Consider the following 27,549-nt stretch of genomic DNA (forward strand, 5'->3'; position numbering starts at 1 on the left):
ACATTATAAAATGACATTAATAAAACAATAGACATTAACACTGTTGAGTGGCGGCTTAGTGGTCTAGAGGTTAGGCATTCATGCGCAAGGTCATGGCTTCAAATCCCGTACGCGGCATCGTGGGTGCGCACGACTGAGACTCCTGTACTAGGGCGAAAGGGCCGTCCAGTGCTTCTAGGTTCTCAATGGTGGTTTCACTATTGATCCATTCATGATATCAATCTAAACTAAACAATCTCCACAACCCTTTACTAATGGCCATTTATTCCTTTTATTGAACCCTTCGACAATATAACCCCACTTCTCTACCAACGATCAAACCCAAATCATTCAAGTTTGCAACAAACTAGTTACATGTAGGCCACTAACTTCCCGTTTACTAATTTGTATATTGACTTTAATTCACTCTCTGGTATAACGCGATCATTCATTACCAGTGAAGTCATAAATGAAACCTACTTGGTGCGAACGTGATGGTGTAAAAGTAGCAAAGTCTACGAGAGACCTGATGAGCATGTGTTCGATCATAAGAAAAAATGTTCCCAGCATTCTTCTAATTGAAGTTAGACATTAACACCGTTGGATGCTAGCTCAATGATCTAGAGGTTAAGCTTTGCGTGAGAGACCGAACGTCCGGGATTCAATTCCAGCGCGCGAGGTTGTGAACGCGCACTGCTGAGGAGTCCCATAATAACACGGAACGGTTGTTAAGTACTTCCAGGTTTTCAATAGTGGTCTAACATCTATCGGTTCATGATCTCAATAAAAACATAGAGTAAATATTATTTTAAATCATTCTTCAATTAATGTGAATACAGGTGGGGGCAACCAACATATTTTAATACACACAGAACCGTTAAAATATGAGAACCATGCATTGAATACTTCATTTGCAAGTTCCATCGTTTGTCCTCCATATTCTGTATGATTCTTCCAAGTCGAAATCCCTTTCTATTTCCGTTTCTGTCTTCTCTCCAACTTGATCTTCTTGGCCTTCTGCTGCCCGGTTTCCCACTTCCGGTTGGTGTTGCATACTACCTATATCTGTCGACATAAGTAGCGTATACCAGAATTCATGTTTTAACATATAAGAACAAAAATAGTTAAGTCAAATAAATTTAAGATAAGGGTATATTTTTATGACTCGTTTATCTGATTCCAATTAAATCAAATGATGATGTCAACGAAATATACATGCCGTCAACCCTCGTATATAATTAGCGATTTGATTCGCGTTAGCGAATAATGGACTAATTCAAATACGAGAACGAATTTTTGGATACGTATATTTCATGCACTCGTTGATCCAAATACACAATCAGAGAAATAAAGCGGTGAAGCAGAGCAGAATAAGCAAATGTGCCAACTTCATTTAGTCGAGCGTGACTGAATATTTACGGTCAGACGAAAATAAGCTAAAGACAAGTGATTAAATTAAATGATGGACACATATACGTTCAAATAAAAACGATCAAGATTATAAGCGAATAATTGACAAGGTCAAAATGTAAGTCATAATGAACAAATAAATCAATCTTCCTGGAAGCTAGAATAACCCATATAAGCTTGACATACTACTAAACACTATAATATAAATGGAAAAGCCTGAGTAGTAGTATTAGATCACCTTATTTGTTTACTGAATATCACTTCTTTATTATCATAATACCTAATGACCCAAAACATTGTTATTCTATTGGTTATCAAATTAAAATTAATAACAGAAGGTGAAGCTTCTTTTAAAGGGAATTTGATTTATGGTTAGAATGTAGTTCATAATAGAAGAAATTCAATGAATTATCAATCAACAGAAAACATACATCTTCAATACTAATGTTAAATACATAAATCTACATAAAATACACCTCCCACATAGTTAATAAACCTATTTTACATGACTTAAAATAGTTCGAGTTCATTTTGCTCTGTCTTAATTAATCATAATCAAACATATTTCTTTTACTTCCATAAAGATTTGATGGAGTTTTGTTCTCTGAGCTGGATAATTTAGTCGTGGAGCTTTCATCGTTCTTCTGAACGACATCATCAACACAAACTTCTGGTAGAAATGAAGTGTTGTCTTATAGACCTCGATCTTAAGTGGTTATTGTTGACCTCTAATCTGTTATTGGCAGATACAACAAAAAGAAAGAAGTAAACAATGACAGGTTTAAGGTCAACAAGAACCAATCAACATCAAGGTCTAAAGGACAAGCTGTGAATCACATGTGAAGAAATTCGAAAACTTCACTCTTATCTGAAGTTTGTACTGATGATGTCGTTCAGAAGAACGATGAAAGCCCCACGACCAAACCATCCAGCTCAAAGAAAAAAGTGCATTAAAACCATCCACCTGAGCTACAAATCTTCTCTACCATTTCATAAAGATCGTCAACAAAATGTGGTCTTTGTTCATACTGATATTTTAAGCAGTACAAAGTTAAGAGTGAATAGAATATTGAAAAAATGATATGAAAATACAATCAATAATCAAACTATATAGAGTTCTAATTGTAGGTTGTATTTATCACAGATTAGTTTCACTTGGTCTAACATTGGAAGCTAGGAAGAATTGAACAGTTATTTCATTATAAGATCAATCAACCTATAAATGAACTCAGTCACCACGAACTCCTTTCATCTAAACTATAATAGTTAGCTCACTAGTAACTTATTTCAAGATTTTCCTGAAGCTGTAATGAAAGGTAGTAAGAAGTGGATTTCAAACATATCAATAGTAAAACATCTATCATCAGTAGCATTGAATTATATACATGCTACATCTTAAACTAAATGAATTCGAAACTGTACCATTGGTCTCCAACCTATTTTTATAATGGTTATATCTTCACCTTAAGATATGAGGGCTCTGAGTTCAATTTATGGTTGAGTATTGGGTGAAATCTGCTGTAGAGTTCAATAACAGGGCAAAACATATATCCAGTCTTCACTAGAACTCTAACTACAAGATTTTTACAAAATGATAACAGTCGAAGAATTCCCTGAAAAACAGATACGGTAATAAATGACTATTCCATTCTAATTCTGAACTCTATACGATTATAAATCTGTAATTTTTGGCATTAAACAAGTTGAGAGTTAGACACTGATTTACTAAATAACAATAAGCATTGATCGTGCTGTATGAATGAATGAATGGGTTTTTAATTCCAACCTATTGAATATGTAACATTTCACTGTTCATGAGATCTAAAAGTTCTACTTGTTTAGTTTGTAGATACACATTGCTCATAGCTTCTAAACTATGATAAAACAAATGTTCAGTTCTATATATTTTTTTCATTGATCATCTAATTGTTATCAGTTCTTAAGCAAATTTTTGAAATGTAAATTCATTCGGCATAACCAGGTATTCTAGTTTAGAAAGCATACGTTTCTTCCTATTCTGAATTCGTCTGCTGGATGTACGTGTATTCCAGGATTGATGTTCACGTTTGAACTTGAACCTAGTATCTTGTGCTATAAATATCAAAGGGGAGTGGCTACTCAGACGCAACACCTAAGTAGATAGGGGGGGTAAGAGTTTGAAATGAAAAGTAGTGGGTTTGAGCCCTGGAGTCAACATCAACTCTGACGCGTCCCAAATGCGCATTCCATATTACACTGTTGAGTGCGACCCATCTCTTCTATAGAAATTGCGACAGAACGGACATGTCGAAGCAATCCTCACAATATACACTTATGCCAACTAAAACTGATTAGATTTTGGTCGGAATACCAATAACTGGATAATCCAAACCATTGTAAATCTAATTATTATTACAGAATATTTTGTATAACCTTAGTGTTTGTTGTCTTAGTTCGTTGGTTGGTTGTAAACTACATGAATTGTAAACTTCTACATATCTCATAACAAAAATACAACAGCTTGTATAGCCTGTCTATTGAAAGCATTTTCATATAAGATATGTAACTGATCTTCTAGTTAGTGATTTTGGGGCAGTTTGTTTAAGCTGCATATATCAACAGAGACAAATCAATATTAATCCCTAAAATGGTGACAATAGGATAATTCAGACGCTCAATAATATAATGATCATATAAGTATGATATCCATCGAACACTTCAGTGACCATCTGAGTTGAATCAGTCAGTCAATCAGTAACAACGTTGAACGTCGTACGTATGTACATCAGTTCGAGTTGCCATACCATATTAGCACACACATATAATTATCGATTCAAATCACATAGTCGTACAGGTAGTAAAAGTAGAAGCAGTAATCGGGAATATTAGGGTATGGAGATGTTATTCAAGTAGTATAATCCAGTGAAATAAATTTAGAAAGAGAAAAAAACATATGAAGAATTCACAATATTAGAATTTGGGAGAACACAAAGAGTGGATACACTTAAGCCACTGCAAACGATTTTGAGCCATATCATTCAAAGTCTCTAACCATCGGTTGCTATCATCTCACGGATCACAACCACATAGTCTACACCTACATAGTCTACATCGCTCACTACACTTCTCAGTCACTTCATGGATCTGTGCCATATTTCCGTCTGGCCACCCCCTTACCTAGCTTTCTTTCAACCTACACTATTCTATACCATAAAATATTGCACGTCGGGGTAGTCGGTGGTTGGGGATAAGTAACACGTGTCCCACTCATCTTAAATGACAAAATTTCACTACTTCATCAATTGATTTGCCATCCTTACATAAATACTACCCGTCTCCTAACAACTGCATTACTTACTCGGTCGTCCCATGATATACGAACAACGCTTCGAAGACACCTATGATCAAATACTAGTAACTTACGAATATCCTCTACTCTTACCGATCATGTTTCACTACCATCATGTAGGATGGAACGAACTGACGAGCAGTAAACACGTCCTTTCGTTGGTAGAAGGATATCTCGTCACACACCAGACCACATGGGCTGATGAGATTCACAAGATAAGTGAAGTGGTTGACACGCTCAACTACTTCACTTCCTATCATTAGTTCGGGTGTCGATGCAACTCAATCCTGAAGTAACATTTTGCATTTCGAGGGAGAGAACCGCATCCCGAACATGCTTGCATTGTTGTTTAGAGTGATCAGAAGACTCTGCATTTTGTCAGCGTCTTCACCAAATAGAACTATGTCATCGTTATATTCTAGGTCGACGAGTGAATCTCCCGTAAAAGTTCAACTCCTGGAAATTTATATGAGGAAAGTGTTATCTCTAAAAGCACGTCGACGACAAAGTTAAACAAGAATGGAGAGAGTGGACAGCCATGATAAACACCTCTTGAGGTAATCAATTCTAATGACAGCTCGCCATAAGTTGAGTATCTCAATGGGTCACGTGATCACATTCCCAGCGAAAACTACTTGGTTCGAGTTTCATGATGAAAATCAATATTGGAATGTAAACACTTTCACTTGTGAGTTTTAAATAGGACAGAAAATGTATTTTGGCTTCCACTGATTAAACATAATCCATCTACACTATAAAATATTTTGTAAAATATTTTCATGAATAGTTACTCAGCGTTACTAAATCATAAAACATCATTTTATTCCTTATGAAATTTTTAACGATAGGCTAAAGTACTGAAAGTCTGTTTCGTCCTATTGTGGGACTCCTCACCAGTGCGTATCCGCGATCTCGTCTCTTGAGATTCGAACTCGCACGGTGTCACCATCAAGTTGTCCATAGTGATCTAGCTTCAATGAACTCATAATCTCAACCATTGAAATGACTATAAGATCTATATAAAAGCCCCCTTCTGATAGATGAAAGATTCATATTTCTCTCTATTTCTTTTTTTTAACAGTTATCTCATTTTTCCTAAATTTATATCCACATCAATCTTTATAATCCTTTCTATGGATTACATTACTCTCATTAATGTAAGTACGCCAGCGGAAATAAAATTAATTATCAAATCATACCTTAACAGAAAAGAAAATAAAATGTTATCCATTTAATGCTTATCAATCATTTAATCCCAAATTGTTGTACATTTGTCACAGTTAAAATTGGTATTTGATGGTATGTTTCTTTTTATTATTTTTGTTGACGATGTTGTTGCTATTGATGTTGCTGTTGCTGCTGCTGACGATGACAATAATAATAATAATAATAATAATAATAATAGTAATAATAATGAATACCTGGTCATTTGATCATTTCCATCACTCTCATCATTTATTGTATACTTCTTTATACCGATGTAAATATTGGTGTGTGTGTGTGTGTACGTGTGTGCAACTATGTGTTTATTTTAAACTTTATTTTTTTCTCTTTTCTATTCTGATTGTTTATTTTTATCGTTGGTTCTTTTCTTCTTTTTGTTTTTTCTTCCTTTTTTTCTACTTTTTCTATTTCTTTTTCATTTGTATGTGTTCGTCTACCTTTTTGTTTGTTTGTTTATTGTTCAATTTTTGATGTTGAATAACGAACTCATTTTGAAATGAATAAATGAACACGTTTGTTAAAGTGATTAGAATCAACAAAGATATAAAGATTTAATACACATAATAAAATCTAATTGTTTATTTGTGTTTCTTTTTTCTTTTCTTTTTTTTTGTTGTTGTTGAAACAATCAATTTGTTGTTGTTGTTTATCTGTTAATTATTTATTCTATCTGGATGAAATACCTCCACTCTTTTTTTTTTTGATGATTGGTAAAATAACATTGGAATTGTGATTAGATATATTGAGGTTTTTATCTATAGTGTAGCTCTATGGTCATTTTATTAGTGTTATATCTCGATGAGAATAATGAATGGTAAGTGTTGGGATCTATTTATGAACCAATAAGATACGTATAGTTTTATTGTATCATTGTTAAATAACTAAACTATTCATATTCATGTTCCACTTATTATGAATTTTATTTTGACCTATGAACTAGTATTCTACGATTTTCCATTCTTGAATTATGCCCTGTCTATTAATTACTACCTCACCACATTCACAGCTATATTTGGTTAACTCCTGTACAAATGTTGTTTCCTATTTTATGGTACAATGTGGTCTGTTTGATTGGGACATAAACCCAGTATGCTTGAAATAAACGATTCATATTTCAGGGGCTGATATTGATGTTCTGGACTTAACAGGCAGGACTAGGCGAGAAGCAGGACCGATAAGTACTCTAGACTCCTCACATGGGTTTTATGCGTCATTGATGCGGTCGATAATTCACTGTCGTCTAATTGGTGGTGTCATTACGCTATACATTGATAGGGGCACAAATCCACAAGTTATAGCCATTATTATTATTATTATTATTATTATTATTATTATTATTATTATTATTATTAGTCAGTCGCATTCCTAAACATCAGTGGGTAGAACCAAAAGAAACCAACGCGTCAATTAGAAATCGCCTCATTGCACAAGCTTGTGGCTATCTTCACTCATTAGCAAAAGTGGAAGATATGATAGTGTTTGAAGCAAAAGGCATTAAGTTCAAGCTGCGGAGAGAACTTCAACATTAAAATGTTTAGTACATCCACCTAATGAATCCTAAATATGAAGAATTACTCATCCTGTACAGTACACATTATCGTCTGTAATATAGACAATTATTATGTGTTTATTCAAAATAACATATATAGTTATATGTCTTAATATTAACATCTATAAAGGATATATCCGGAGCTAGAAAGATTTGAGTGAGTTTATCATTCGTACACAAGAATTGTTTTCTTCACTAGTTGAAATCATGAGTCAATTGAAGCTAGATCACCATGGAAAACCTAGAAGCACTGGACAGCCGTTTTGTCCTAGTATGAGACTCCTCAACAGTGCGCATCCACGATCTTGCCCCCACGAGATTCTAACCCAGGACCTATCGGTCTCATGCGTGAACTCTTAGCCACTAGAGTATTGAGCCAGCATGAAATGGTGTCTAATTTCTAACCAGTGGAGCTCAACCAGGTCTGTTATGAGATAGTAACTCACTAAAGACAATGGTGGATGTGTCGCTAAATTTCGTGGATTATTTGAAATTACAAATTAACGCCATTGGATGCTGGCTCCCTGGTCTTGTGATTAAGCGTTAGCGCGCGAGACTGATAGGTCCTATATTCAAATCTCGCGGGGAGACTGATCATGAATGCTCACTGCTGAGGAATCCTACAATAGGATGAAATAGCCACCCATTGTTTTCAAGTTTTCCATAGTGATTTAACTTTAATTAACTCATGAGTTCAACTATAAAACGTCTATATCTTACAAAACTATATTAGATGAGTTTCTAATTAGATCCTATAAAGTAAATGAGCTTTTATTTTATAGTGACATATATTCAATGATTTTTGTAATGACAAAAACCACATTTTCTCTAATTTGTCACACTTAATATCTAACAATATGTTTATTCAATATCTATTGTTTTTCTGTATCACTTGTTAAAAAACGATTCTAATTGTTTGGATATACTTATATACGAATATTCTACCGCGTTGGTTGAAATATAAAACGCTATCTCCGCTGTCTATTCTTCTTCTTTATTGGCCACGGCCTTTTATTGAAGACTGTAATAGTGTTATAACATCTTTGTAGGCCATCCGACACTACGTAGGACTTTGGATCCAATAGTATTATTTAATAATAATCCGGGCCAAGTCTTTCTCATTACGTCGTTGATGCCATCTCGTGCAAAGGAATCTTCGTTAATCAAGTGAACTCATTTGTGGTTGCAGCTTACAAGTAACATTCATTTCATAATAACTGTTATTACCTTGTTGTTTAATATACCATTTGTATTCTAACTGTAATTTGTTAACTTTTGGTTTTACTCATAGACAGATACCTAGGATTTTGGTATTAACTCTTTTAGTATATTATTAATAACCTTGCGTATTGATATATCTTAAATAAGCTCTTTTGCTGGGCTCCACTACAATTTACTTAACTGATCATGCTATCATTGCTTTCTATTGAATATATTCATTTCAAGTGTCATTATCTTATTTTCTAGTTTCACTAATCAATAATAAAGATTCAATCAGCTAACTTATCTAAGTTCTCTTTTTTTCCTCTTTTTTTTTAGTTTTTTTTCATCAAAATAGGTATTCTTTCTTAGCATCTATATATTGGATGCGTGCCTAGTAACAATTTATTGATTTAGGTACATGATTATGATCATTTGTATACATTACGTGAATAACATATGAATATATTTATATTCTATCCCAATAATGAACTACATTTGTATGTTTATATAATTTGAATTAATCATGCATAAAATCTGTTATTTTATATCTTAATTATCTAGTCTATAGGAGATATAGAATTGTTATTTGTTTTATCACTGGTTTTCTTTTTCTTTTTTTTTTTTGTGGACTTATATTCTATCTGAATGTAGAAAGATGATTATAACTAAGCTGAATGTCATTATAGAGATCTACTAGTTGAAATGTTAAACACTGACTATGTTTAATAGTTGAATTCATGAGTTAATTCAAGTTAGATCAACATGGAAAACCTAAAAGAATTAGATGATTGTTTCGCCCTATTGTAGGACTCCTCAACAGTGCTCATCCACGATCCTGCTTGCGGGATTTGAGCCTAGGATTTATCGGTCTCATGCGTGAACGCTTAACCTTTAGACCACTGAGTTAGCCGGTATCTAACGCTGTGTAGTATCGGTTGATGTGTTAAGCACATATACTTTATTCTAGTTTTTGGACAGGCCAATCTATTCATTCTACTTGAGTCACATTTTAATTTTGTTAATTATTCGCTCATCAATCTTGACGGTTTTTATATGAGTGTATATATGTGTGTACATTTCTTATCCTATTCATAACATGTCTGTAGCTTATTTTTGTGTGCCTATAAATATTGATTAAATGGAGTTGGATCACACGCCTTCTCCACTGAGTATCATTTCGCTTCGTCCTTCTGATTGCCTGCCCAGATCAATGAGTGTACAAAATATATATATTCGAAATCCATTCTCATATTTGACTTATTTAATTCCGTTATACACTAACGTGAATTAAGTCGGTAATTCTATACGAGAATCGGAAACATGTATATTTTAATAGCAATCAGAAATGATCAAACTGGAGTCAGATACTGGGCTACTAAAAGGGTTCTTGTCTAACTTCAACTAATCCAGGTTTTCCATGGTGGTCTAGCTTTAATTGACTCATGAATTTAACTATTAAATTACTTAAATCTCTACAAAACCCCTTACTGACTATACTATTAATTGATCTGTCGGTCTAATGATTGAGGTTTAAAGAACATATTATGTCGAGAAATGGAGACAGACATGAGAAAAATGAACAAAAACTGGACAGAACTGGAAAGAAAGCCTCAGGGAAGAGTGGGTTGGCGAATGCTGGTCGGTGGCCTACGCTCCATTGGGAATAATAGGTGTAAGTAAGTAAAGTAATTTTCATCTACAGGTTTTATTTGTCAAAGATTGATCTCATTTGGGGACAATTGTCTCATTTTAGCATAAGATTCTTTACCTTATAACAAATTCATGAAGTTTTCGATGGAAATCTATTTCTGATGTAATTTAGAGCATGTTCAGAGTGAAGCATGATACGGATGATCATTGTTCTTTATGAAGTTCGAAGTTGGAAATGTATATAGTTGAAACCAAGATATTACAAATTAAATTCAACAATAATAAAACTGAGAAGGCTCAGAAGGCAAATGATCTAAAATAGATTGATCAATCGTAGTTCTGAATGTCGACTAAGGGATAAATCATTAACTCTTGCTGATAACTTCATATTGCTTTGAATAAGTTAATGACCGTCCGCATTCAATATTATCAATTCGTAATGCCTTGGTATTTAAGGAGAAAAGTACTGGGTTCCAGTTCCATTATGAACATCAACACTGAGGTCTAGTTAATTCTAGTTGAAGAGTCCTAATTAAGACAAAACATACTTCTTTAGTTCAAATATCATTTGTAAAACAACTTTACCACACTCAATGATATTAACATGTCTAAAAAGGAATTTTGAAATCACATGAATTTATAATTATGTATGTAAGCTCGTTTTTTGTGGCTAACTCACATGTTTGTCTGTCAATACAAAACTATATTCATACTACCTAGATATTTGATAGTTAAATTCATCAGTCAATTAAAGCTAGACCACCATTGAACATCTTCAAACAATAGACAACTATTTCATTTTAGTATGAGACACTTCAGCAGTACGCATCTACGATCCTGTTAGCGGGTAGTGAACCCTGAACATATCATTTTCACACGTGAACGCTTAACCTTTAGACCATTGAGACTACATCCAAAAGTGTCCCATAATAGGACAAAACAATCATCCAATTCTTCCAGGTTTTCCATGTTGATCTACCTTTAATTAACTCATCAATTCAACTATTAAATTACTAACATCTCTAAAAAAACCCCCTTTCTGATCTAGGCATTTGTTAATTAGGGTCAAATGTCTGTTAATTCACCTTAATTACTACGATAAATAACTATAAAGTTATGTTTTCCTCTCTTTCCTTTTTGGTTACTACGCTTGGATTAGAATGTGTTGTTTACCATTTATATTCTGTTTTTTTTTGGTTTTAAATTAGCAATGCAAATTTGTGGATAATTTTTTTTTCATTCTATTGAATCCGTAACTTGATATTAAGTAGGTATAATATCATAACAATTAGTTGGAAGTCATGTGTTATAACACTTTTTTAGCGAAACTGTAATCTATGAACCAACCAATCAGGTATAAGACAACAGATCTCTGGGATTTTGGCGCGAAATTCATTCATTTGGAATTATAACTGATATCAGTTCGTGATGAAAACTCTAAATTTTAATTCCTAACCTGAATCATCAACTGTAAATTATAATGATCATTCCTCACACAGGTTCATAACCCTCATTTGATCCTAATTATTAGGTGGACACTTTCAAGATCAGTTTAACGTCGATTAAAGGTAGTTCATAAATTATGGTCTCACCCACTTTTCTTTTGAATTCACGGAATATGAAATTCATGGTGTAAAGTTTTTGTACAAGAAAATGTATGCAATACTGAATTTCGCAGTTTTACATCATTGACTGACTATAAATAGACAACAAACGAAGATTAGGAAGTAATGGATAGGTGTTTCACTCTAATATGATACTGTCCAACAATATTCAACCCAGAACGTAGAATCTTTAGTGTAGAACTTTTAGATTTCTTTATGAACACTGTAACACAAATCAATACAACATTATCCCTAACTCTTCACTTTACTGAGTTTAGCCGAATTGTCAACATTTATTGTTATCAGTATAGAAGATTACTAGGTTTTTGACTGAGATCATGAATCCATTGATGTTGGACCACTATTAAAAATCTGAAATTACTGGACAGCTGTTTCCTCTGATTGTGGGACTCATCAGCAGTGCTCATCCACAATCTCGCTTGTGGGATTCGAAACCAGGGCCTTCGGTCTCGCGCTCGAACGCTCAACCTCTAGACCACTGAGCCGGCATGCAACGGTGTTCATGTCTAACTTCAACCAATCCACGAAATGGCACAACCATCTTCCATTGTACCGAGGTAGGTACCTGTCTCTACCCAACACGGATTAGCTCCACTGATCACGGCTTCTCACTAGAACTCCGAGAATTCTCTCACGAAGCTAGTCACTAGTGAGCACATGGTAATTATCGGTATAGGATTGTGGAGATTATTAAGCTTTTGATTGAGATCAATGGTGGTCCACTACCCATCGGTTCATGATCTCAATCAAAAATAGCTATTGTGTTCACTGAAACCGATTCAACATTCAAGAAACGTTAATGTTTTATGTTATTAATGTTCAATATTGATAATTTCAAATTCAAGATGAAGTATTAATCCAATCCTCTTCTTTGATTTTCACTAGTGCCTTCAGTTGATTTTATGTTACTGTTCAGTTACATCATCGTTTACTGCTTTATCACAGTGGAAAACTGATAATTCAAACGGGAAAAAACTGGGATCCTTAAAATTTAAGAAAGAAGATAAAAACTGATGATAAGTGATTTTTATGTTCACTTTCCAAAAACACGATAGCAACTATTTAAACTGAATACTGTCATTTATAAACAGATCTTAATGTCATATGATGACCAGTCAATGAATATAATGCATAAATTAAAATATTAGAAATTACTTACTTACTTACTCTTGTTACTCCTGATGGAGCATTCCACAACCCACTCTATCACCAGCCTTCCTTTCTAGTTCTATCCAATTCTTGGTTATTCTTCTCATGTCTGTCTCCATCTCTCGGCACAATGTGTTCTTTGGTCTTTCTCTTTTCCTATGGCCTTCAGGATTCCAAGTGAGGACTTGTCTTGTGAAGCACTTGGGTGCTTTCCACAATGTGTGTCCTATACACTTCCAGCGGTTCTTCCTCCTCTGGAATCTCCTTTGTCAAATTATTTTGAGTTCCATATCTTCTTCAGTTGTAGATATGTTGCTCTTGCTTTGCCGATCCACACCCTCACGTTTGCATCCGATCCACCGTGTTCATCAATGATGCTGCCAAGATAGTAGAAATACATGAATAAACTACACACTAAATTCGTTTAGAAAGAATTATGCGTGTTATATTTTAAAAAAAATGAATTACAACGTAATCTCATGTATGCGATGGTAGAGAAGATTTTCAGCTTAGATGGATGAAGTTTTGCTCTTTGAACAACTTCAGATAGAAGTTTGTGCTGATGATACTTGTTCAGAAGAACAATGGTAGAGAGAGAGCTTCACGATCAAACTATTCAGCTCAGAGAACAAAATTCCACCTAAGTAATCCCATGTTTCATTCTATTCTAATATCGAAGGATACTGTAAAATATGATTCTTTATGATTAATTGTTGAATATTTCTCATTGTTAACTTTGTAGTGGCTAGTCTTATATCGAGCCCACAGAGCTTATTCTAGCTTCTGGACAAACCAACTTATCCATTCTCCTTCAAGCTATATTTTGACTTTGTCAATGATTCACTTGTCAATCTTGACTGTTTTTATATGATCTTATATGTGTTGATTGCTTATCCTATTCATCACATGTCTAGAATTTATTTTTATTTGGCTATAAATATTGATTAACGCTTGATTAAATCGAGTTGGCTCACAGGCCTTTTCCATTGTGTATTATTTCGTTTCACTCTCTCTTCTCTTCGTTTTGTTTCTCCGCTCGTTTGTCTGGATCAACGATTGTATGAAGTATATTTATTCGAAATTGATTCTCTTTATTTGACTTATTTAATTCCATTATTTATTAATGCAATTTAAGTCGATAATTATATACGAGGATTGATGATGTGAATATATTAATAGCACTCAGAAACGATATAACTGGAGTCAGACATCAGGTCACTAAAACTTAACACAACACCAGTTGATGATTTGTTTTGCAATTTCTTAAATGAGTTCAAATGTTTCTTTTTCTTTTTGTTGCGCAATTTCGTGGATTGGTCGAAGTTAGACATTAACACCGTTTTATGTCGGCCAGCTCATTGGTCTATAGGTTAAGCGTTCTCGTGCGATACCGAAGGCCCTGGTTTTGAATCCCACGAGCGGGATCATGAATATGCACTGCTGAAGAGTCCCATACTAGAACGAAACAGTCGTCCAATGATTCCAGGTTTCCAATAGTGGTTCATGATTTCAACCGAAAACATAATAATCTTCACAACCCCATGCTGATGATTGAAAAAATTGACAGATTTTTTTCTTGTAAATTTATCAGGTTTACTAACCGATTTTACTCTCAATTGTTTTCTTTCTCTTTTTTATTTACAGTGAACATCACTATAATGATTATGAATGACAGATTAGTTAAAAAGAAAATATACAAAAGTCAATAAAGTTCATCTTGATTGATAATTGAACTATTCAAATGAAGTAATATTAATAATAGTAATACAAATGATTCTATTTGAAAATGTAAACTAGAAATGATGTACTGAAATGGGATTAGATTGAAGAATAGAAACACACACACGGAGAGAGAGTGTGTTGATTAGATTGACAGTACAAATTGATTATCATCTTAAGAATAGAATAAGTAAGTATATTTAAAATGATTCTGTAATATAGTATAACTAAAATAAGCAAAGATGGATAGTGGATAGCAGTGGAATCCAGTTTGGCATGTGTTTCATCCTATTTTTGACACATCAGTTGGATGCACTTGCATTTCAGAGTTGATTTTCACTCTGGGACTCGAAATCAGTACCGTTCGCTTCTAAAGCTATCGCCTTATCTACTTAGCTACTGAGTCCTGATAGCCACTTACTTGTGCGATGGGGTGAAGTTTAAATGCACTGATTTATTACAGTTCTAAACATCAATGGGAAGATTCAAGTAAACAATACCAAGTGAATTTAATAGTTAAAATAGTTTAGGTTTTTCCATTAAATTATTTTTTCTGGTTAGGGTTTTTTAGCGAGTTAGTTTTCTACGAGATGGGGTCACTAACCCCATGCCCAACCCTCCTCCTTTACCCGGGCTTGGAACCGGCAGTAACTCTAGAAGAGCTACATGCGGAGTTAATAGGAATGGTTGATCAAGAATTCTTCTACTTATTAAGTCATTGGTCAGACAGACAGTATCTTCATTGAATTACATTCCGAAACATGTAAAAATTTATTGAGTTACCATTAGCTGTTTATCATTGTTATTTATTAGGTCTGTTACAATCAGCCTTACCCTTGTTTTTTTCGGTCGTTAAATTGAAAGAAATATAAGTTTGAAAAAGTGATATCCAAGAAGATCGGAGAAGATTGCCAATAACTGGATATTATACAATTGTCGGCTACTATCTGATCACTACCCAAGGTGAGTGCAGGATCAGGGTCCTGCCAGTCTTGTAAAAGTACTTTGCACTTGGAAGGTGCAAAGCACATACCATACTTACGAACACTAATAGCCAACTGATAAAACGTGGATTGCATGGCTTGAGTATCATTGCGCAGTAATACCATATCACCCACATACCTGAGGTCGAGAAGTCTTTCTCCAGGCGATAGGTCCATACCGCCATTCCCTACATCCATCAGAGCTGTTTCCATAACGTTGTCGATTGCAAAGTTGGGTAGGAATGGTGTATAAACGCATTTCTTGAATGGAACAACGGAGAGAGGTGGTTCTATGTTAGTATGTTAGTATATAGAGCTTTTAAGATGTTAATGATTCTTCTATTTTACCAAGTAACTCTGTAATTTTGTGCTAAATATAATTCGGTCGTCCTCACCTGTGTTTTCCTACACCACAGAGGGTGACTATATGATCAATACAATCTTGATCAGAATCAAAACCAGCCTCCTGCTTTTCAATCAATCCTTCTCGAGTTTGAACAATGCACGAAGTATGATGGAAGTCTATAGTTTGGACGCAATCGGAAGTAGACGTATGCCCCGATAGTTGTTTTAGAGACCACCTGAACCCTTTTTAAAGATAGGGACAACTATCGACTCATTTCACAATGTTGGGACACACCCTAATTGAAAAACCTTTGCAAACAACTCGGTTCCACAACCGGAAAGTTGCTGCTATCTTTAAAAAGGGCTGAAGGTATTTCATCTGGGCCTAGTGATCTGTAACGCCTCCAGAGTCGGAGTTCCTTGGAAACTTCTACCTCGTTAGGTGGATCAGTCGTCGCATGCCATGGAGAGCAGGAATATGTGACCAATGTTGCCAGAGAAGCAAATCAGTTGAACTGCTCCTCAAAAACTCTGCCCATCGTCCAAGACGTCGATTGATGTTAGTGACTGACATCCCATCATCTTCAGAGGTTGTTTCACTCGAACCAATAACTCGGATGAGTTGAGAGACCTCTCGATAGTTATCAGTTGAAGCTGCTGTTTCTAACTCGTCGGGTTACTTTGACCACCAGGTTTCTCTGTTCCTACGCGGTCACCCGGAGTAGACCAACGTGCTTCAGTGAGTTGTAAGGAACCTAAAGAAACCTAGTGCGTATAAGCGGGACATTTATAGAGATTGTAAAGTTTTATGGCGTATATCTTGATTTGATAACAATTAGACAACTTTAATATTTGAGGTCATGAGTCCATTGGAGCCGTACCACTATGGAATACCTGGAAGCACTGAACGGTTTTTCGTCCTATTGTGGAACTTCTCAACAGTGCTCATCCATGATCCCGCCTTACGAGATCTGAACCCAGGACCTATCACCCTCACGCACAAGTATTTAACCATCAGACCACTGAGCCACTAGACAACTTTTGCAAGTCAAGTAGAACTTGTTAACTATTTCATCCTAATTTGTGACTCTTCAACAATGTACATTCATTCACAATTGATTAATCACTGGGTAGTGATCAGTGTCATGTTTGTCGAGTTCTTCTTAGTGCAGATCGAATGCTATCAACCATGTTGCAATGTGGCTACAAGTCTAGGTGACTCGACATTGTGTGCACTATTTTGAGATAGAATGGTGGTTGAAGGTAGTCAACAGGAAAACATGGACACGGGTTTCGTGCTATTTGGCACTCATCATCAAGGTGTACGTGTAATCTTACGGGGACTGATTTTACGATAGGACGAATCAGTATAGACAATGATGCGACTTCTAAGTAATATCTTATAGATTAGATAGTCTAGTGGTAACGTCTCTGACTGTGAAGCTAGGCGGAACGGGATCGAATCCGTCAGGGGCATCATTACAGGTACACCTTGCTGACAAGTGTTAAGTAGTACATTCATATCCACATAACAGATCGAACTCAACTGTACTACTAAGAGTCTATAGACTATTTAAAATAGAATAAAATCACTTTAAAACAATTTAATTTACCAATGAGTACATGACAACAAAAAACACAACAACAACAACAATAACAACAGGAAATTCTTACCTTATTTTATTCAATAAAAGTACAAAAAAAAAAGAAAGAGAAGAAATTACATACATTAACAAATACATTGACCTTATTAAATACTTAATATTCAATAAATAGTTTCACACTAATTTTACTATTGTTTCAATAAAGTCACTTCTTTTTCTTCTTCTTTTTCTTCTTCTTCTTCTTCTTGCTTCTTTTGTTTTATTCATGTGGAAATCAGTTCAATTTAATATTCTCAAGAGGAGGATAAAACATTTTCATGGATTATAGAGGGTGAGGGCGGGGGGGGGGAGGAGATAGGCAATTGTTAACTATACATATCATGTCATGAATTGAGATAAATTTTTTTGTTTTTAATATTAGATGTCAAGTTATTTACTCTTAATTTTCTTTATCTTTTTTAAGAACAAAAAAATAATAAAGAAAAATAGTAGAAGAAAATAAAAGAAAAAAGAAAGGAGAAAAAGAAAAAGAAAGGAAAAGAAAGAAAATTTTTTATACAGTTCATTAATTACTATGAAATTTATTGTTCATTTTCATTAATTTAGTTCATACTTACATACTTACTTAAGCTGATAAAAAAAGTATGCTTTCCCTTTTATTTATATCGTCACCTTACTAATATTTCATTATATATATATGTGTATACTTATTTGTTATCAATGAACTGGAAAAGCAAAGAAAGAATCTGTGCTTGAATATGCTTCAGATCAGGATACTATTGTTGTTGTTCAATAAGAATTGTCATCTAAATTTGATTGAATAGTTTCATAGTATTTTTGTATACTGGTACTAAACTACTGTATCTTGGAATGTGTATAATTACATGATCCGCAAATACTGACATGTTATAGAGGAACAAAAAGATGAAGTTATAAAGGATACTCATGTTAGAACATTTGAAAATCTTTACAACAGTCATCGAAATATCATAAAAACCACACAGAGAACAAAGAAGAAACATTTCAAAACCATCTGTAGTGACTTACTTTTATCAAGAGAACGAGATTGGTTTAATGGGAACAATTAGTATTATAATCATTTGTACCAGGAATATTTTTACCGTACTTGTTTGTTTAACTGTATTAAAGACATTCTTCCTTCCGTTGATTGTGACCTTGCACGAATTCGGTTACGCTCAGTAACCACACCTGTAACTTGGCACGATCTCGGTATTCTTTCGATACCACGAGATCGCCAACAAATACATCTTGACTACAGCCATCAACTGCCTTCTGAGATTTGGCTTACATGGGAACTTATCGATTAGCTGGCACGTAGTCTTCCTGTAGTGGTGATCATTGTCAACCGCGACAAGACGCCACACTACACATCCATGGAAGAAAACATAAACAATTGAGTGGTCAAGTTGTCGAAGTAATCATTAATAAACATAGAAGTACACCTACTACAAAAGGGATTAATATACAAAACAAGTATCACCTTAATACCGGAATTCTTCGCAGCACTAAACTAATATGTACTCATCCATTCCAATGTCATACACAAATGTACATTCATTTCGACATACACATTTATTACATCAGGACCTGATACTTATACTTTTTCATCAAAACTCTTGAAAAAATAAAAGCAATAATAGTAAATTAGAAAGGGAGGAAGAATGTATTTGTGAAAATCTCAGTGAATGAATTTGAAGTGAATTCAACACTTTGCTTGATAATCTAGTCCAAGCTTTTTCAAAGAAATATAATCAAATATCAAAATTATTGAATATAAGTAGGGGTATATGGTTCTCCGGTTAACTGTATACTGAATAGGTCATTTAATCAACGTTAACAAAGTTTAAAGTGGGTATTTACATTATTGTGTAAGATACGTGTGATGTGAAACAAAAAGTGTTAAGATAACATACTGTGTGTTTATACGAAAACTCGAGAATCTACAACTGTAAATTGATATGACCTTATCAGAGACCATGTCATTATTAGAGGAATTATTATTGATTAAAAATCTGATCAGACAACTTTGTATCTAAGTAACACCCAATATTAGATTGATTTGAAATTTTTTTTAGTTAACCAAAGTCAACCATGAGATTACAATAACTAAATCCCTGAAATAAATACACTTGATGTTGTTTTACTTGTATCTTCAAAATGAATTTAAACTTCACCCCAATGCACAAGCAGGTGGCTATATATTGTCTTTGGTCCATGAATATTAAGAAAGCATACAAATATGTCACAGCATGCATAAAATGAACATAGATAAACAAGATAAATGAAGGAATTCAAAGAGGAAGAATGTATTTGTAACTGAAAGTTCGTGTTATTTTAATGTTCCAGTCAATTGTTTAACATATCCAGTAGTTTGTGCTAATGATGTCGTCCAGAAAAACAATGAAACCTCCACGACCAAACCATCCAGCTTAGAGAACAAAACTCCATCAAATAAAATATTCAGATAGGATAACTGATTAGAACGGTTGAACGTACTATCTGTTAATTAGTTAAATACAATATAGATAGAATAGAATAAGGAGTTCAATTTTACTTATTAATCATTAGTTGCCATGAGACAACTAATTGTATTCCATCCTATTAATACTGTTTGGATTTGCCCATATATGTAGAGCTTCGTCTGTTAGTCTCTCCTTATAAGAATAAAAGCCTTTCCGGAGGATTCTTGTGCCATTGAAATCAATTGTGTGACCCAATTCTATCAAGTGTAATGCTATCTCTGATTTCTTCTTTAAAATGGAAATAAATATTAAATCTTGTATTACCATGAGGGTCATTTCACTGTATGAAATCTTCGATATATATATATATATTGTATTAAGGTTAACAATATATGGTAGCTAATTGTTGCATATCTTATCAAACTATTTATGATTGACTGACATTCAGTTTACTTATAATCTAATGACATTTTATTGAAATCATCTTTAGAATTTAACTGTTGTTATCAGATTTCTATTATGTTTGTATGAAAATATCATCTTTACCGAGAATTCTAAAGATCGCTTAAACTTAACCAAGTTTCTTATAGGTTATCTGAGCTTAGTTACTAATTTTATTGGTTTGATGAGATTATATGTTATGGATAACCTTTGAGAGATGTTCAAATGACCTTGAGAATCCCCATCTACTAACTGGGACTAAAAGAGGGTTATAAACCAGTATGAGGGATTAGAATTATGATTTACAATTGATGATTAAGGTTAGGAATTAGATTTAGGGTTTTTATCAGTTATAATATCAAAACTCTATTTAACCAAATATATATCAATCAACTTTGCGCCAAAAGTCCAAGACTCGTTATCTTATATCTGATTGGTTCGTCCGTAAATTATAGTTTTGCCATCGGTTTTTCACGATCATGTAAATATCATATTTATCTAGCTTGAGACTTGAAAACTCTTATGAAGATCAGTCTTCTCTATTTATTTCAATGTTGCTATTTATTTTTCTACTGTAGATATGTAATCGCCGTTTGTTTGGCAGTAATCGTGGTAAAGCAGTCCTAGAATTATTATTACTAGTTGGCCATGTCATCCATTTTACGGAACACAACACAACACGATATTTTTTGATAGTTATCTGTGTATTGAACAAAACATTAAGCAGCTCACAGTATACTTTTACTATTATGTTCCTTTTTGTTTGATAAGATTTTTAGAGTATGCCTTCTCCAAAACAGTAAATTTTTTCTTTCTCTGATGTGAAACCATAGTGCTATTATTTTAATTGACCATATATTCATCATTATTTTGTTCTACTTAACTCTAAGGTTTTGTTTTGGGCTTAACTTACTTTCAGTTTGCTTTGCGCGCAAGATCAAATGACTTACGTTCGATTTCCAGTTGCGGGGTTGTGGATAGGCACTGATAAAGAGTTCCATACTGGGATGAAAAAGCCTTTCCAGTGCATCCAGGTTTATAATGGTTGTCTAACTTAGATAGGTCCACCATCTCAATAAAACTCAACAGTCTCCACAACCTCATACTGATAAACGTGGTTTCGTTGGCTTACTTGACTGTTAAACTGAAATAACTTTCTGTTTGGAAAGTATTTCATCCAGTGTATTTTAATTCCCTTGTGGCGCCTAGTGATATTTCAAACCCATATGGGTTATTCTAGCTTCCGGATAGACCGGTTTATTCATCCCTTTCAAGTCAAATTTTTGAACTTGTCAATTGTTCGCTTAATACCCTCGACTGTTTTAATATAGGCGTATGTGTATATGTTGCCTACTCTATTCATTACATGTCTGTAGCTTATTTTTGTCTGACTATAAATATTGAGTAACGCTTTACGGAATCTGAGTTGGTTTATTTGCTATCTCTACTTTGCTTCGTTTTCCATATTTCGGACTGTACTCTCCGCTTTGCGCTGCTCTCCCATATTTATGTATGCGCTTGAATCTTATTAATTCATTCAACTCTTAATTAGCCCCTGTATTCGCTCACTCGTGCACATTAGCTTTTCTGCTTGGATTCGCTTGATGTGTATGTGGCTTACTGATCTTTGCTAACTAATGATATACTGTAGTCTGCGCTTCGTGTTGCCTTCTGAATTCAAACACGATTGAGATTTATTTAATAACGGTTACCAGGGCGATTGATATTCGAAGGCTAAGGGATGGTCTCGAAACTAGATCACCACGCCCTGTTCATCTTTGTTTTATAGATTTGATTGAAAATATTCTCAATAACATATTGCTATCTTACTTATGTACACCACCATACCATTGCTTTTGATTATCTTTTGGTGCTGATACCGAGTTACTAACATAACCGTTAATACTATGTACAAAAGGTGGATAGGTTACGTGTCCATGGATTAATTGTTCATCTCTCACTCATTGTACAATATGTGTTCAGTATTTAGTACATTTTCATTCATTTGATGAGTGAACGATGCATATAAAAGAATGATTTCACTGGGGCTTTCATTACAAACCCGCTTCAATTTATTTGCTTTATCCTCCGACAAATTGTATTCCGCTTCAGTGTCTTGTTCATAAAAGCCATATAGATAGCTTCTAAAATGAAATTCCCAGTGAAAAGTACACTCTTACATACAGTACTGATTCACTTAATACAAGTAAAACAGTGCTCAAAAGTGCTAGACATTTCGCTTTTACTAAAGAGTGAAAAAAAGATGGTTTACATTACGCTAAGTGGCCTAGTCATTTGATTAGAATTCATATTGTTATCCTACATCAACTACACTTAGAGACTAAAGTTTTTTGATCACTTTGATTGCTACACATGTTTTATACATATTTTTATTGACTGTAAATGATGAATAATTACAAAAACCCATAAAAAGACTGACGACTCCTTTCTTTTATCCTTATAGGATTTTTGAGGAATTATTTTGATTATTACCATAGATACTTTTTGATTGAGATCATGAACCGATTGATGTGAGACCACCATTGAAAACCTGAAGGCACTAGATGGCCGTTTCGCCCTATTGTGGGACTCCTCAACAGTGCGTGTCCACGATCCCGCTTTGCGGGATTCGAGCTCAGGGCCTTTGGTCTTGCGTGTGAACGTTCAACCTCTAGAACACTGAGCCGGCCGGCATCCAACGGTGTTAATATCCAACTTCAGCTAATCCACGAAATTGCCCGACTATTTCCATACATATGTACTAAAGTTAACTACTGATTATATATTGAAAATATAAAAAAATGTATTGACATATACAGATTTAAAAAACTAATAGCCTTAAGGTGTATATACAACGAACAGAATGTTTATTAACAACAACTAATCCATGTTGCTATAAGAGGTTATTAATCGATTGAGAAATTTTAAGCGTTAGCTTGTCAAGATGATCCTCTTCAGATATACATGAAAAAACTTCATGAACAAACTACACAACTCAGAAAATTCAACTGCACCGTAAAGATTTAAGTTATATTAATTCTAGGAGATTGGTGAAATATGAAGGTTTGTCATTCTAAATGAAAAAAACTTCGTAATACTGTGGTGTGTGCTACTTATATCGACATAAGTAGTATGTAACTCTAATCAGGAATAGAATGTCTAGCAGCAAAAGGTCAAGAAGATCAATGAAGAAAGAACAGGAACAGAAGGTAATTGATATGATCATGGAGGAACAATGAAGTTTGAGTTGATTGGTCGATATTTACAAAAGAAACATTCAAGTTTGAGATAATTGATTGACATTTTGCAAATGAAGTATTTACTGTATGGTTCTCAGATTTTACTAAGATGTTCTGTTATGTTGTATTCAAATACACTGAATTGCCCCCGGTTGTGTTCTCGTCCATTACAATACCTGACATAGTAAATTGATCAATGTAAATTTACAGCCTTTAATTAATCCAATTAGTTATGTGAAACTATGATTAACATTAAACAAGCTGGTGAGATTAAAATTCAATGTAGATCATGATTTACAAAATAAAGTTTTGTATTGTGTATATTATTTGTCAAAATAATTTAAATAAGGATACTAGAGTATATGATTCAGCTTGAGATCAATAGAGGCTCAAATAATTCAGTGGTAATGCCTCGGATGAGGAAATTAGTTCAAAATCACCAAGGTGGAATCAATTACCCAAGATTACAGGTATTGTAGTGAATGTGAACACAAATAGGGACACCTATTAGCATTGGGCCACAATGTTACAGAATCTCGTGGTTAAATCTGAAAACCATATAGTAAATACTTCATTCGCAAAATGTCTATCAGACTTGATTGTTCCTTCTTTTCCACACCAATCATCCTTTGTTCTCATGCTCATCTATTTGATCTTTTCAACCTTCTGTTTCCAAGCATCCCATTTTCGATCGTTAATACATACTACTTTTATCTATCGACATCAGTAGTACACACCACCATATTCCCTACTGATGAGTGTGAACTAACATAAAACGACTTTTCTAAAATGTTAAATTTCAAATAAATTGTAGTGATATCAATCGGTTAGTAACATTCATTGTAGTTGTCATTAGTTATCAAATTACGATAAAGTATAATTCATAAATGGGTGGGTAATTTCTTCTTTATCCAAAGTCTATTTCAATTATAATTCACTTTGGAAGTAATTCACAAGTGATTTCGGGTTAAGTGTTGAAAGAAGTGGGATATTCATTTTGAGTCAATTGAAGCTAGAACATCATGGAAAACCTGAAAGCGCTGGATGGCCGTTTCGTCCTAGTATTGGACTCCTCAGCAGTGCGCATCAACGATCCCGCACCCCGCGAGATTCGAACACAGGACCTATCAGTCTCGCGCGCGAGTGCTTAACCATTGGACCAGTGAGCGGGCATCCAACGGTGTTAATGTCTAACATCAACCAATCCACGAAATTGCGCAACCATCTTCCATTGTACTGAGGTAGACACCTGTTTCTACCCGACACGGATTAGCTCCACTGGTCACGGCTTCTCACTAGAACTCCGAGAATTTTCTCACGAAGCTAGTCACTAGTGAGCACATGGTAATTATCAGTTTAGGTGTTGTGGAGACTGTTAAGTTTTTGATTGAAATCATAAGTCAATTGAGGAGTCCCATACTAGGACGAAACGGCCGTCCAGTGCTTCTAGGTTTTCCTTGGTGGTCTAGCTTCAATTGACTCATGATTTCCATCAATAATCTTATTGACCATGAATTACTAATGTTAAGAGTAAAATAAGTTGAATTAGTTGTTCTATCTTGAAGTGCCAGTTATAGATAAATGTCCTTAGTCATCTATATATGATCTTTTCTAATTGGAATATTCCTAAATAAAGGATTGTTATTTATTTATTTATTTATTCATTTGACAACTAAGATTGGAGATTGATATCATGAATGGATCAATGTTAGACCATCATTGAAAACCTGGAATCACTGGACAACCAGTATGAGTCTCAGTATGGGAATCCACAACAATGCGCATCCACACAGGATTCGAGCCCAGGACTTTTAGTTCATAGAGAAATGAACAAATGTCTTACCATAGTTTAGAACATATCACCAGTACATATCAACTATTTAGTCAGCCAGCACATGACCTCAACCAAAAATCATTTGAAATTATTATGGATACTTTCTTTATTACTGACCTGATTAGACACCATCAATCACCAGTGTGTAATAAGAACTAAGTGAAATTCAATTTCTTGTATATGAATATTTTCATTAAGGTTACTATGTTATGTCAACTCATATTTCATGTTTTAATCTTACCATTTCTATGTTCCTCATTATAATTGAAATATTTCAATTAAATGTCATTGTAATGATTGCTTATGAAAAACTGTTTTGTCATTGATTATTATTATTATGATAATGATCATTACGATTTCTACCCTCTACCATTATAAGATTTTATTACCTTGATTGATTAATCAACAACTAGTACTCATTCCAATTCGTGCTAAATACTACTTATCGGTGTGAAGTGTTGAAAATTATTAAGTTTTGATTGATTGATTAAAGTTAGTTTTTGATTGGAATCATGAGTCGATTGAAGTTAGACCACCATGAAAAACCTGGAAGCGCTGAACGGCCGTTTCGTCCTAGTATGGGACTCTTCAGCAGTGCCCATCCACGATCCTGCACCCTGCGAGAGTTAGTTTTATTTGTTATAGCAGCTCAATTATCACATTTTGTATAAAATCCTCCTGTGAACAGATCATATCTTAGTATTAAGCACTAAAGTTGATGCCGTGACCTTGAAACCTCTCAAATCCTTCTGATTGGTTAGTCGATAAATTATAATCTCGCCATCTTAGTCCATAATACACAATGAATGAGATGGGGTATGTAGATATATATACACAAAAGAGATATCTAAGACGAGTGCTTATAATATTATTGTTAATACAAATGATTGGATAAAGTAAAGGTTAACCTCAAATTAGTAGATGATATACAATTTTCCTTATTCACACTAGATTCTTCTTATCATTATTGTTATTATTATCAATACGCTTATAGTGAAAAATATCAGAAGAGTTTTTGTGGATATTATGGACCACCTGAAGACAATGGAGGATGTGTTGCTCAATTTTGTAGATTGGTTGAATTTAGACATTAACACCGTTGGATACCGGTTCAGTGGTCTAGAGGTTGAGCGTTCGTTCAGGAGGTGGGATCACCATAGAAAACCTGGAATCACTGGACAGCTGTTTATCTTTGTCGAATGAATAATAATGAATATAAGTGAAATGAATTTTCCGTATGTATGTTTTAAACTAACCATTTTTTTAATCATTACCCGAGCTCCCAACTTTGGGGAAATTTTGGGGATTTCCCCAGGTCTGGGGAAATTTCGGGGTTTTTGTGCCATTTCCCCAAAATTTCCCCATAATATGCCAAATTCTCCCCGAAATTAGCAGCTTGGGTAGGGCGAAGGTTTTATAAAGATAGTTCAATTTTTTTTAATTTTCGACAAACAACACAACAATTGTAGAACCATTGAAAACTAAAAAGCAAAAAAACACAAGTGTGTGTGTGTGTTTTTCTCTTGTAGTCTGAAACATCCCAATAGGGAATTATCATAATCCTATTGGGAAAGTAAACTCATGAATTTCAGATAATGCTTTCAGCAAATGATCTTACCTTTCACCGACTAAACAATGTCACTGGTAATATCTGTCCGTCCCAACAATCACAGCTGCTTGTTGAAATCTGTCTTAAAGATAAATATTAGTAAGTATACGTTCATCAATATTAAAATGAAAGAGGCTGTTGAAATTAAAGAATTTTGAAACAGCTGTTCAGTTTA

The sequence above is a fragment of the Schistosoma haematobium genome, chromosome 3 (genome assembly GCF_000699445.3).
Source record: "Schistosoma haematobium chromosome 3, whole genome shotgun sequence".
NCBI lineage: Eukaryota > Metazoa > Platyhelminthes > Trematoda > Strigeidida > Schistosomatidae > Schistosoma > Schistosoma haematobium.